General features: G+C 42.9%; 1 pseudogene; it reads right to left on the bottom strand.

Annotated features, from left to right (window-relative positions):
• Positions 1-10,284: 10,284 nt before the first annotated feature.
• On the bottom strand, positions 10,285-11,430 carry LOC141409573 (peroxiredoxin-2 pseudogene; annotated as a pseudogene).
• Positions 11,431-13,034: the final 1,604 nt, after the last annotated feature.

Genomic DNA, 13,034 nt, shown 5'->3' with positions numbered 1-13,034 from the left:
ATGGGTTCAGAGATATGTCCCAATGTCTCCAGTAGGCGAGGCTCAGGCAGATGAGAAGAGTCCCATCACCTAGGTGCTTCCCTAGAAATTTGTCACAATGTAACACAGGGGCAGAAACCAAGTAGAAGAGCCACATGACTTGGGTGCTGGGTCCTGAGGCATGTCACAAGACTATCTTAGGACAGCACCCAGCAAAAAGAGTTACATCATCTAGATTTAGGTTTTCTGCTTATTCCACAATGCTTTATTTTGGCAGGGCCCAAGAAGGGAGTCACTGCACCTAGGTAATAAACCCCAATATATTTCACAATGTCCTCTATGAAGCATAGCCCTGGCAAAAGAGTACCAGCAACTATGTGCCTGGTCTAGAAATATGTTATTCCACGTTGGTAAGGCCCAAGCAGGAGAACCATATAACCCAGGTGATAGGCCCCGATATAAGTCACGATGTCCTCCTTTGAACATGGCTCTGACTAAATAGCAACTGTGTGCCTGGCCTTGCAATTTGTCACTATCCTCCCTTTGTGCATGGCTCATCCCAGAGAGCACAATTTTATCACCTACGAGGGGTACACAGAAATACGACACAATAATTAGGGTGCGCATGGTGCCTGAAAGAATATAACATCACTTGGGTTGTAAATTCAGTTGTATGTCATAATCCTTACTTAGAGAAGGGCCCAGGCAGGAGAATCACATCACCATGAGGTTGGCCTAGCTAGATATCACAATCCCATATTTGGGCTGGAGTAAGTCTGGAGAGTCAAATTACAAAGGTGGTTGGCAAAGATTTACATCACAATCACAGTGATAAATAATTGCAAAGGTGAGATTTACAATACCACATATCCTTTTTTCATATGTGATATTTGGCTTTATCCATGTGAGATGTTGACAGTCTTTACTGTCAGTTGGGTGTGCATACAAGACTCACAATTTCACCTGTGTTCTGAGCCCTGCTTTGACTCTGTCTCTATAAGCCAAAGACTTTGAAAATATGTGTGAATGTTGCAATCTTTTGTGACATTTGTATAACAATGTTATTCAGCACATCATGCATGTACCTAAACTTGGTTATAAGAGTCAAAATAACCTGTATTAGCTGAATCCCATATGACAGTCATTATCATTCATGTGATCCATGCCTAGGGACATATTACAATTCTCTGTATGACTATGCAGCAGGCAGAACAGCCATATTACCTAAATGCTGGGCCATGATTATTCCAATATTCTCTTTGTAGGCAAGGTTTTGTCAGAAATGTCATAAAACTTGTGTGCTAGGTCCAGCTCTGTGGCACAGTGTCCTTTGTGGAAACTGTCAGAGCAGGAAAGTAGAGTCATTTCACCTAAATGATGTGCCCAAAAATATGTCAAAATACCTCCTGTAAACAGGACTCAAGCAGGAGTCATATTATTTGGATGCAGTATTTAGAAATGCTATAATTAACAAAGGAAGCAGAATACAGGCAGTAGAGGAGAGTCATGTAACCTAGATAATGTGTCTGGAAATATTTCACAATCCCCCCTGAGGATTGTAATAGCATAGTCAAATCAGCAAAGTCCTTGGCCCAGGTATTTGTCAAAATCTCATTTGTGGGATATACCTGGCAAATTATTAAATCATTCTGGAGCTGGGCAAAGGTATATGTCACAATTATACTTGTGGAGAGGTTTAGAAATAAGAGTCATTATCTTGCACATGTTCTGGCTCCAAGTATATGAGTTGTTATTAGGCTTTTGTTATGGTCTCAGATATATGGTACAATATCACCTGTGGAAACAGAGAAGGCAAAAAAGTCACATCACCTATATGAGTGTGGGTCCTGTGAGATGTCACAATACCCCTTGTGGGAAGGCCTTTGTGGAAAAGTCACATCACCTGGGTACTGGTTTCAATGACATATCAAAAATCCCTCTGTAGGCAGGAAACTGGAAAAAGAGGAGACTCACTTCAACTAGGCAACTGGCCTAGATATATATCATACTGTCTGTTCTGTGCAGTACCAAAGCTGGAGAGTGACCACACATTGGTGCTGGACCCAACAATATGTCACAATCCCCCTGTAATTAAGGCACAGACTAAAGGGGGAAAAAAAAAAAAAAAAACATAGCTTAGGTGTTGTGCCAAGTGATATGTTACAATGCTTTCTGTTGGTAGAACCCAAGAAGGAGAATTACTTCCCCAGGGTGCAGTACCCAGTTACATACCACAATGCACTGTAAGTGTTGGGCCAAGGCAGTATAAGGTTGTCACATAACTTACATGATGGACCTTTGTATAGGACACAATTCTCTTTGGAGGCAGGTTTCATGCAAACAATTCACCTCACCTGGGTGATGGTCCCAGGGATATATAAAAATGCTATTTTGTAGGCATAGCCAAGGAAGGTATTATACATGACTTAGGTGCTTGTTCCACATTTGGCACAATTTCATCTGTGACCTGGTTTTGGAAGAGACAGTCAAATTATTCATATGTTGGGCAAATTTACCTGTCCCAATCACACTCTCAGAAACATTCATAAGTAAGTTTTTTTTTTTTTATCCCACATGAATCCTGGTTTCTTGTATTTGAGTTAACTCTTTCTATGAGTTGTTTGAAATAGAGAAGTCACAATCCCAACCATGGGCAAGATCTATGTATAGGAGCCTAAATCCTACTTGAATATTATGTTCCAGTAGGAGAGTCACGGCATTACAAGTGTGCTGAATCATGTTTCAAATGTTACCAAACCCCCTGTAAATTAGATCCATTTATGACACTGATTATTTCAACCTTCTACTGCTTTTTATATGTGAGATTTAGTACCACACTCCTAGGCCCTGTTTATGTGGGAGAATGACAATTGTGCCACCTAGGTGTGCATACAAGAGTCACATTCTTACCTAGTTGTTGTTCTCAGTTATGACACTCTTTGTACCAATAAGGCTTTACATGATATACCAGAGTGTTATAATCCTTTATGAACTTTTTGCAAGTGAAAAACCCAGGGCCTTACCCATGGCAATGAGACTGGCTAGGAGAGTCACAATATCTCTACTGGCTGGGTCCAGGAAAGAAAGTTATTGTTGCCCATGTGTGCTTAACCCAGCTATATGTCACAATTTCACCTGTGAACTGGGACAAGGCGGGAGAGTCACATAACCTGGGTGATGAGCCAGTGACACAATATAATCTCATTTGTAGGCTGGGCCTAGTCAGAAGGGTTAAATCACCTAGATGTTGGGCTTTGCTATATGTAATAATTCCCTGTCTTGGCACAGTGTAGGATATGAAGGAGGGTCACATCACTTGGGTTTTGTAATCAGTGGTATGTCACCACAAGACCCAGCCAGGAGAGGAGAGTCACATGACCTAGATGTTTGGTCAAAGGATATTTCACCATGTACTCTGGGGGTGGGTACAGGCAGGAGAGACAAATCACCTGTCTCATAGGCTCAGAGATACGTGATAATATCCCCTGTTTGTAGGGGCCAGGCAGAAGTAACATGATTATTATTCTGACCCTGTGGTATGTCAAAATGTACCCATGGGAAAAAAAAAAAACCAAAAAGTCTCAACACCTGGGTACTAGACCTAGTAATAGGACAAATCTTTTGTCTTCGTGGGTGACACCATTAAATTGAGCTGTGCATGCTCAATTTTATGAGAGTCACAATATCATGTGTTTTGGGTCTATTATATGACACTCTACAACATTTGAAGTCTTTATACAGCATGCATCAGGGTTGTGAACCACTCTGAAGCCTACATGCTCACAGGGATTCATGATCTCACATATTGCCCTAATCCTAGGTATAATAGTAAATACATTTTCTGTAGGCTGGTTTTAGGTATGAGACCCATTATTATGCCTATAAGCAGGACACAGAAATAAGTCACCATCCCACCTGTGGCCAAATCCACATATGAAGGTCAAAATTCCAACTTGGTACTGTATTCTCTTGTTAGACTCAGGACATTAACAATGGCCTTTGGACATTTGGGATGGTGACAACATTTGCTTTCACCTGGGAATGTAATTGAGAGTCCCAATCTCAACTTTTTGCTGGTCCTTGTCATGAAACTCTCTTTCTACTCAAAGAACTTATACATTATGAGTTAGTGTTGTAAAGTTCTGTGAGCTTTCTACAAATGTGCAACCAAGGACCTTCCCTATTGCCTTATGCCTAGTGATGAAAGGAAAAATATCTCCTATTGGCCAAATCCACATATAAGTTTGACCATTACACCTGTGAACTGAAATAAAGAATATGTCATAGTCCCATTTGTGGGCAAAAAACCAGGCAAGAGGGTAACATTACTTAGGTGCTGTGTCAAGCAACATGTTCCAATGCCCTCTCTAGGCAGCGTATAGGAATTAGAGTCACATGGACTCAGCAATATGTCCCAGTCTCAAATGTGGAAAAATATCCAGGTCGGGCATGGTGCCTCACACCTGTAATCCCAACACTTTCGGAGGCTGAAGCAGGCAAAACATGAAGAAAAGAGTTCTAGATCAGCCTGACCAACATAATGAAATCCTGTCTCTACTAAAAATACAAAAATTAGCCAAGCATAGTGGCACTTGCCTGTAATCCCAGCTACCCAGGAGGCTGAGGCAGGAAAATAGCTTGATCCTAGGAGGTGGAGGTTGCACTGAGCCAAGATCATGCCATTTCACTCCAGAGCGCCATCCTGGGTGACAGAGCAAGACTCCATCCACCCCCGCCCCCCGACCCCTCCAAAAAAAAAATCCAAGTTATAAGAGACAGAACGCCTACATAATGGGCCCAGGAGAGGTCAGAATACCTTCTGTGGCTCTGGGACAAGCATGAGAGTCACATTATTGGAGTTCTGGGAACAGAAATATACCATAATTCTCTCTATATGCAGGATCCAGCAAAAGATTAACATCATCTGTGTGCTGGGGCCCTGCAATATGTCAAAATTTTTTGTGTGTTCACGGTATTAAAAAAAAAAAAAAAAAAAAAAAAAAAGAAGTAGGGTAAAATAGCCTGAGGTCTGGACTCAACAATATGGCACAATCTTCTGATGTAAAAACCAGGGAGAAGAAGCAGTCACTTTATTTAGATCATAGGCTCAGAGATATTTCCCTGTGCCCCCAATAGGCAGGGCCCAGACAGAAAAGGAGAGTCATATCACCCAGGTGCTTCCGTAGTACAGCCTCAAATAATGTCATCATCCCCAATGTAGACAGTTTTGAAGAAAAAAAAGAGAGTCACACCAACTGGGTGTTGGGCTCAGAAATTTGGAATAATTCCTTCTCTTGGCAGAGTTTAGGAAAAAGAGGAAAGTTATGTCACCAAGGTTTTACATTCAGTAATATGTCATAAGACAAGAGAGGAGAGTCACATTACCTATATGCTATACATAGCGATATGTCAGAGTGTCCTCTGTGGCCAGAAAACTGTAAGGAGAAACATATTGCCTAGCTGGTAAGTCCAAAAATATGTGATAATATCCCCTGTTGACTGGGTAAAAGCTGAAAAGTTACATTGCTCTGAATTTTTTTTTCTTTTCTTTTTTTTTTTTTTTTTTTGAGATTCAGTCTCCCTCTGTCACTCAGGCTGAGCTGAGATCATGCCATTGCACTTCAGAACTCTGGCCCGGGTGACAGAGTAAGATTCCATCCCCTCTGCCCCCACAAAAAAAGCCAAGTTATGAGAGAAAAAACACCTACATAGTGGGCTCAAGAGAGGTCAAAATACCTTCTGTGGCTCTTGGACAAGCATGAGAGTCACATTATTAGGGTTCTGGGCCCAGAAATATGCCATAATTCTCTTTATATGCAGGACCTAGGCAAATGAGTAACATCATCTGTGTGCTGGGGCCCTGCAATATGTCAAAATTGTTTATGTGATCATGGTTCAAGGAAAAAAGAAAAAGTAAAATAACCTAAGTGCTGGGCTTACCAATATAGTACAATCCACTGACATAAAAGCCAGAGAGAAGAGGCAGTCACTTTACTTACATCAAGGGCTCAGAGCCATTTCCCATTGCCCCCAGTAGGCAGGGCCCAGACAGAAAAGGAGAGTCATATCACCTTGGTGCTTTCCTAGTTATATGTCACAATCTAACTTGTGGGCAGAAACTACACAAAAGAGACACATCACTTGCCTACAGCCTCAAATAATATGTCATCATCCTCAATTTAGATAGTTTTGAAGAATAAAAAGAGAATCACACCCACTGGGTACTGGGCTCAGAAATATGGAATAATGCCTTGCCTTGGCAGAGTTTAGGAAAAAGAGGGAAGTCATGTCACCAAAGTTTTACACTCAGCAACATGTCATTATTTCTTCAGTCAGCAGGATCCAGGCAGGAGGGGAGAGTCACATTACATAGATGCTATGTATCATGATAGGCCAGTGGGCAGGACACTGGCAAGGAGACATATCACCTAGTCAGTAGGCCCAGAGATATCAAAAAATATTCCCTGATTACAAGGTCCTGGCAGAAGAATCACATTATCATGATTCTAAACCAGTGATATGAAACAAAGCCCTTATTGAAAGGAATTTAAACCAAAATGTCTCAACACCTGGCTACTTAGTCAATGGATATGACACAATCTTCTCATTTTTAAGGGTGAAAATATTAACTGTTAGCTAGTTGTGTATATGTCACATATATGCTGGCCATTGGATGGCACTCTCTACAACATCAGGGAACTTTGTTCAACATGCATCAGAGTTGCTAAATTTTCTGAGGTCTACACGCTTACATGGACTCATGATCTTATGTATTGCCATAAACCCAGCCATGACAGTAAACAGCTTTCCTATAAGCTGGACTCAGGAATGGGACCACCATTATGCCTGTAAGCTGGGGCCAAAAATGAATCACCATCCCATAAATGGCCACATTCACTTATGAAAGTCACAATTCCAACTTTCTGCTCTATTTACTTGTTAGACTGAGGACCTCAACAATGGACTTTGTAAATGTAGAATGGCCACAAGTTTTACTTTCATGAGAGTGTGTCATCAAGAGGTACAATGTTAACTTTTTGCTGGACCTTATTATGAAAATCTCTGTACCACACAAGTTTTTCTGGTATGAGTTAGTATTGTAAATTTCAATGAGTTCTGCACAAATATGCAATGAGGGACCTTAACTATTGACCTAAACATATTTGCTAGATGCAAGATATCTCCTATTGGTTGAATCCTAATATATGCTTGATCATCTTGTCTTTGAACTGAAGCAAAATATATGTTCTAATCGCATTGGTGGGCAAGAAAACTACGCAAAAACTTAGAATCACTTAGGTGCTGTGCTATGCAATATGTGTCACAATGCCCTCTCTGGACAGGGCCTAGAAAAGAGGGTCACGTTAACTGGGGATTGGAGCCACCAATGTGGTACAATCTCATGTGGAAGAAACCCAGAAAAGTGAAGACAGTCAAAACACCTATAGAATGGGCCAATGGTATGTCAAAATACCTTTGGCGGCTCTGGCAGAAACAGGAGAATTACATCCTCGGGGTGCTGGTCTAAGCAATATACTAAAATTATCCATTTATGCATGACCTAGGCAGAAGAGTGACATAATCTGGGTGCTGGGCCCTGAAGTACAGGAAAAGTCCTGCTTGTGGGCAGTGTTCAGTAACAAGATGAAAGTCACATTACCTAAGTGCTGGACTCATCAATATGTCACAATATTCCCATTATAAAAGCACAGACAGAGGAAGAGAGTCACATCACTAAGGGCATGGGCTCAGAGATATGGCACGGTGTCACTAGTACCCTGAGCTCAAGCAGAAAAACAGAGTCATATCACCTACATGATAGGCCCTATGATATATCAAAATGTTCTTTTTTGGGCATGGCCCTGGCAAAATAGTATCATCAACTGTGTGCCTGGTGTAGGAATGTGTCACCATCTGGCCCTGTGTGCAGGGCTCATTCCAGAGAGGAGAGTTACGTCTCCTAGGTGATGGATACAGTAATACGTCATAGTGATATTTTTGGGCATGGTGCAGACAAGAATGTAAAGTCACCTGGGAACTGGATCCAGTGATGTCACCATTTTTACTGAGCATGATCCAGGCAGAAGAGTCACGTCACTTTAAGATTGGCTCAGATAGATATCAAAATCCCATATGTAGGCTGGAACCAGTGTGAAGAATAAAATCACACAGGTACTTGACAAATTTATATCACAGTCAAAATGGAATAAAATTCTAGGGATTAGATTTACAATACCACACATGTCCTGTTTTCATGGAGGACATTTGCCTCCCCCCATCTGTAATAGTGAAAGTCCTTACTGCCAGCTTGGTGTGCACTGGAGACTCACAATACCTTTTGTATGGTAGTCCCTGTTATGACACTCTCTATACAACCCAAGGGTGTTATAAAATATATGTGACTTTTGTAATCTTCTGTGACCTTTTACCAAAGAAGATCCCGGAAATCACTCATGTACATGAATCTAGTTAGATGAATCAAAATTTCTCCTATTGGCTTAGTCCACATGTAAGAGTCATTATTGTGCCTGTTAGCTGTGCCTAGGTATGCGTCATCATCCCCTTTATGGTTATCAAACAGGCACAGCAACCATGTCACCTAAATCCTAAGACAGAAATATTCCAATATTCCCTTTGAAGGCAAGACCCTCACAGAAAAGTAACAAATATTGGGTGCTAAACCCAGCTCTATGGCAAAATGCCTCTAGGAGAGGACAGTCATACCACCTAAACGATGGGCACAGTAATATGTCACAATACCTACTGTTGAAAACATTAGGCAACACTTGGATGCAGTGCTTAAAAATGCTACACTCTTCACTGGAAGCAGGGTTCAGGCAGGAGAGGAGAGTCATATAACTTAGACAATGGGTCTAGAAATATATTACAGTTTCTTCTGAGGATACTGTTAAGACATGAGAGTCGAATCACCAAGGTTCTTATCTCAGATATATGTCAAAATGTCATCCATAGGTGATAACTAGGCAGGATTATAAAATCACTCAGGAGCTAGGCAAAGGTATGTCACAATAACACCTGTGGAAAAGTTTAGGGATGAGAGTCACCATCCTACACGTGTCCTGGCTCCAGCTACACAAGTCGTTGTTAGACTTTTCATCTAGTCTCAGGTATATGGCACAACATCACCTGTGGGCAGGGAAAAGAAAGGAAAGTCACATCACCTGAGTGGGATCTGGTCCAGTGAAATGTCACAATCCTTCTTGTGGGTTGTATTCTGCAAGAAGAATTGCATTACATAAATGTTGGTTTCAGTGACATTTCAGTGACATGCCCCGCTGTGGGCAGGGCTTAGGCAGGATAGGAGACAAACTTCACCTAGGCAATTGGCCTGGATATATATCACAATTTCCCCTGTGGGCAGGACCATGCAGGAGAGGGACAAGACTTGGTGCTGGGTTCATCAATATTTCACAATCTCTCTGGTGGTCAGGGCCCAGGCAAAAGAGAACAAACCTCTCCTAGATGCTGAGACAAGTAATGTGTCACAAAGCTTCTTATTGGCAAAACCGCTCCCCCCAAAATAGTCACATCACCTGAGTGTAGTACCCTGTGATGTGTCACAATGCACCATAAGTGCAGGGCAAGTTCCACCTCCCAGGTTCATGCCATTCTCCTGCCTCAGCCTCCTGAGTAGCTGGGACCAGAGGTGCCGGCCACAATGCCCGGCTAAGTTTTTTGATTTTCAGTGGACACAGGATTTCACCGTGTTACCCAGGATGGTTTCGATCTTCTGTCCTCATGATCCAAATGCCTCGGACTCCCAAAGTGATGGGATTACAAGTGTGAGTCACCATACCTGGCCACATTATTATGATCCTAGCTCAGCGATATTTTACAATGCACCCATGGGAAAGAATTTAAGCCAAAATCTGTCAACACCAGGGTACTAGGCTTAGTGATATGATACAATCTTCTCATCATTTAGTGTAACATCTTTAACAGTTAGCTTGGTGTGTATATAAGGGTCACAATCTCACATGTGTTTTGGGCCATTGTATGATACACTCTAACACAGCCTGAGACTTTATGCAATATACATGAGATTTGCAAATCTCTCTGAGGCCTACATGCTTTTATTGACTCACAATCTTACATATTGCCCTAAACTCGGTTATGATAACGAATATCACTTTTTTTTTTTTTTTTTTTTTTTTTTTTACACCTGTCCCTAATACTTTATTGGTCACCTCTAGGCCTGTGTGCAGCTAGGTGGGCTGGGGGGAGGGCATCACTATTCAGCTCCTAGGTGGAGGCATGAGAAGGCCTTGGCCTAGCCCTCCAGGGTCCCAGACTGTAGGGTTTGGAGGGGCAGGTCTGGCCTTTCCTGGGTCAGCACAGGGCACCCAGGTGGGGGCACAGGTGGACACCCAGCACAGGCACCTAGGTAGGGGCACAAGCTTACTATCCGTTGGCTAGCCTAATTGTGTTTGGAGAAATATTCCTTGCTATCATCCACGTTGGGCTTAATCGTGTCACTGCCAGGCTTCCAGCCAGCGGGACAAACTTCTCCATGCTCGTCTGTGTACTGGAAGGCCTGGACCAGCCGCAGAGCCTCATCCACGGAGCGTCCCACAGGCAAATTATTAACAGTGATCTGGCGAAGGACACCCTTGCCATCGATGATAATTAGGCCCCTGTAGGCAGTGCCTTCATCTGTTTTCAGCACGCCGTAATCCTCAGACAAGCGTCTGGTCACGTCAGCAAGCAGGGTGATGTTCAGGGGGCCCAAGCCTCCTTCCTTCCGGGGGGTGTTGATCCAAGCCAGGTGGGTGAACTGAGAGTCCACCGAGACGCCCAGCACTTCGCAGCCCAGCTTGCGGAAGTCCTCGGCACGGTTGCTGAACGCGATGATCTCCGTGGGGCACGGAGTGAAGTCCAGAGGGTAGAAAAAGAGGACCACGTACTTCCCTTTGTAGTCCGACAGCTTCACCTCTTTGAAGGCGCCGTCAACCACGGCTGCGGCCTTGAAGTCAGGGGCTGGCTTTCCGATGCGCGCGTTAACCGGAGGCCAAAGCTGCGTGGGCAAGGGCTAGACGCACGGACGATCACACGCGTGGACCCGCGTTCTCAGCGCCCACCAATATCACTCTTGTAGGCTGGGTTCAGACAGGAAACCTATTATTATGCCTGTAATCTGAGTCCAGAAATGATTCACTATCTCACCTACAAGATCCACATAGGAAACTCACAACTCCATCTTTGTACTATATTCACTTGTTGGAATCAGGACTTCCACACTGCGCTTAGTATACGTGGTATGGTGACAAATTTTGCTCTCACCTGCATGTGTAATCGAGAGTCATGATCCTACCCGTTTGCTGGGCCCAGTTATAAAACTCTGTGTATCACCTAAGGAGTTTATAGAATATGAGTTAGTATTGAAAACTTAAGTGAGCTTTCCACAAATTCGCAACCCATAACCTTACCCATAGCGCAAAATATAGTGATGATAGGCAAAATATCACTATTAGTGGAACCTCAATTTAAGTTTGTCCATCTTGCCCATGAAATGAAGCAATGTAAGTTTCATAATCCCATTTGTAGGAAAAAAACTTGATAGGAGAGTAGCACAACTAAGACGCTGTGCAGAGCAATATGTCAAAATGCCTTTTTTAGGCAGGGTTTAGAAATGAGGGTTATGTTAACTGGGTGTTGGAACCAGCAGTATGACACAATCCTGTGTGACAAAAAAAAAAAAATCAGAAAAATAATGAGAGCAAAAACACCTACATAATAACTCCAAGGTAAGTAAAAATACTTTATGTTGTTTTGGCACAGTCAGCAAAGTTACATCACCAGCGTGGGGTGGGGAGCAGCAATGTACCATAATTCTTTCTTTATGCAAGCCGCAGATGGAACACGAAAATCATCTGGGTGCTGGGCCCTACAATCTGTCCAAATTCCTTTTCCTGTGCATAGTTCGGGATAAAAAGCAGAATCGTATTACCTAAGTATTGGGCTTAGCAATATGTCACATCACCACACTTCAAAGGCTCAAGCAGAAGAAAGAGTCACATCACTTAGGACCCGGGCTCAGATAATTGGCCAAATGTCCTAAGTAGGTAGGGGTCAGATAGAAGACTAGAGTCATGTCACTCAGGTGCTTTCCCAGATATATGAAACAATCTTACATGTGAGGTGAAGCCAAGCAGAATAGCCACATCACCATGATGCTGGGTCCTGAAATGTGTCACATGCCTCCCTTAGGACAGGACCCGGGCAAGAGAGTTATAATAAATAGGCGCAGGTTTTACCCTTAGGTAACAATACTCCATGTGGTCAGGGCTCAAGCCAAGAGTCACATCACCTAGACCATAGGCCCAGGGATATGTCACAAAGTCTTCCTTGAGGCATGGCCCCGTGGAAGGAGTACCATCGCCTGCATGCCTAGGCTAGCAACATGTCACTATCCAGGTAAGCAGGACCCAAGCAGGAGATCAACATCACCTAGGTGATAGGCCCACAGATTTGTCACTACACCCTCTTTAGAACAAGGCCCTAGCAAAAGAGTACCTCATCCAGCCATATGTCACTATCCTCCACTCTGTGCATTCTAATGAGGAGAGTTATATCACCCAAATTGTTCACACAGTGATATGTCACAATGATTTATGTGGGCATGGCTCAGAAATAAATGTAACACTACCTGGGTGCTGGATCTAGTGACATGCCTTGATTCTTACTGAGAGCAAGGCCCAGGCAGAAGAGTCACATCACCTAGAGGCTGGCCCAGGTAGATAACCTAACAACATATCGGGGGGTGGAGCCAGTCTGTAGAGTCAAATCACACAGTTTCTCAGCAAAGATTTACATCACAATCACACTGGCAGAAAATTCCTGAGATGAGATTACCAATTCCACACATATCCTATTTTCACAAGTGACTGTTGGCTTCATATATGTGAGACAATGACAGTCGTTACTGACTGCTAGGCGTGCATGTAAGACTAAAATTTTCTCTTGAGGTTGTTGTAAACTTCTGTGACTTTTTTCTTACCAGAAAGAGATGTAATCATTCCTGTTTCTAAAAAAAG

This window comes from Macaca fascicularis, chromosome Y, assembly GCF_037993035.2.
Source record: "Macaca fascicularis isolate 582-1 chromosome Y, T2T-MFA8v1.1".
Lineage (NCBI taxonomy): Eukaryota > Metazoa > Chordata > Mammalia > Primates > Cercopithecidae > Macaca > Macaca fascicularis.
This window is presented reverse-complemented; position numbering and strand designations above follow the sequence as displayed.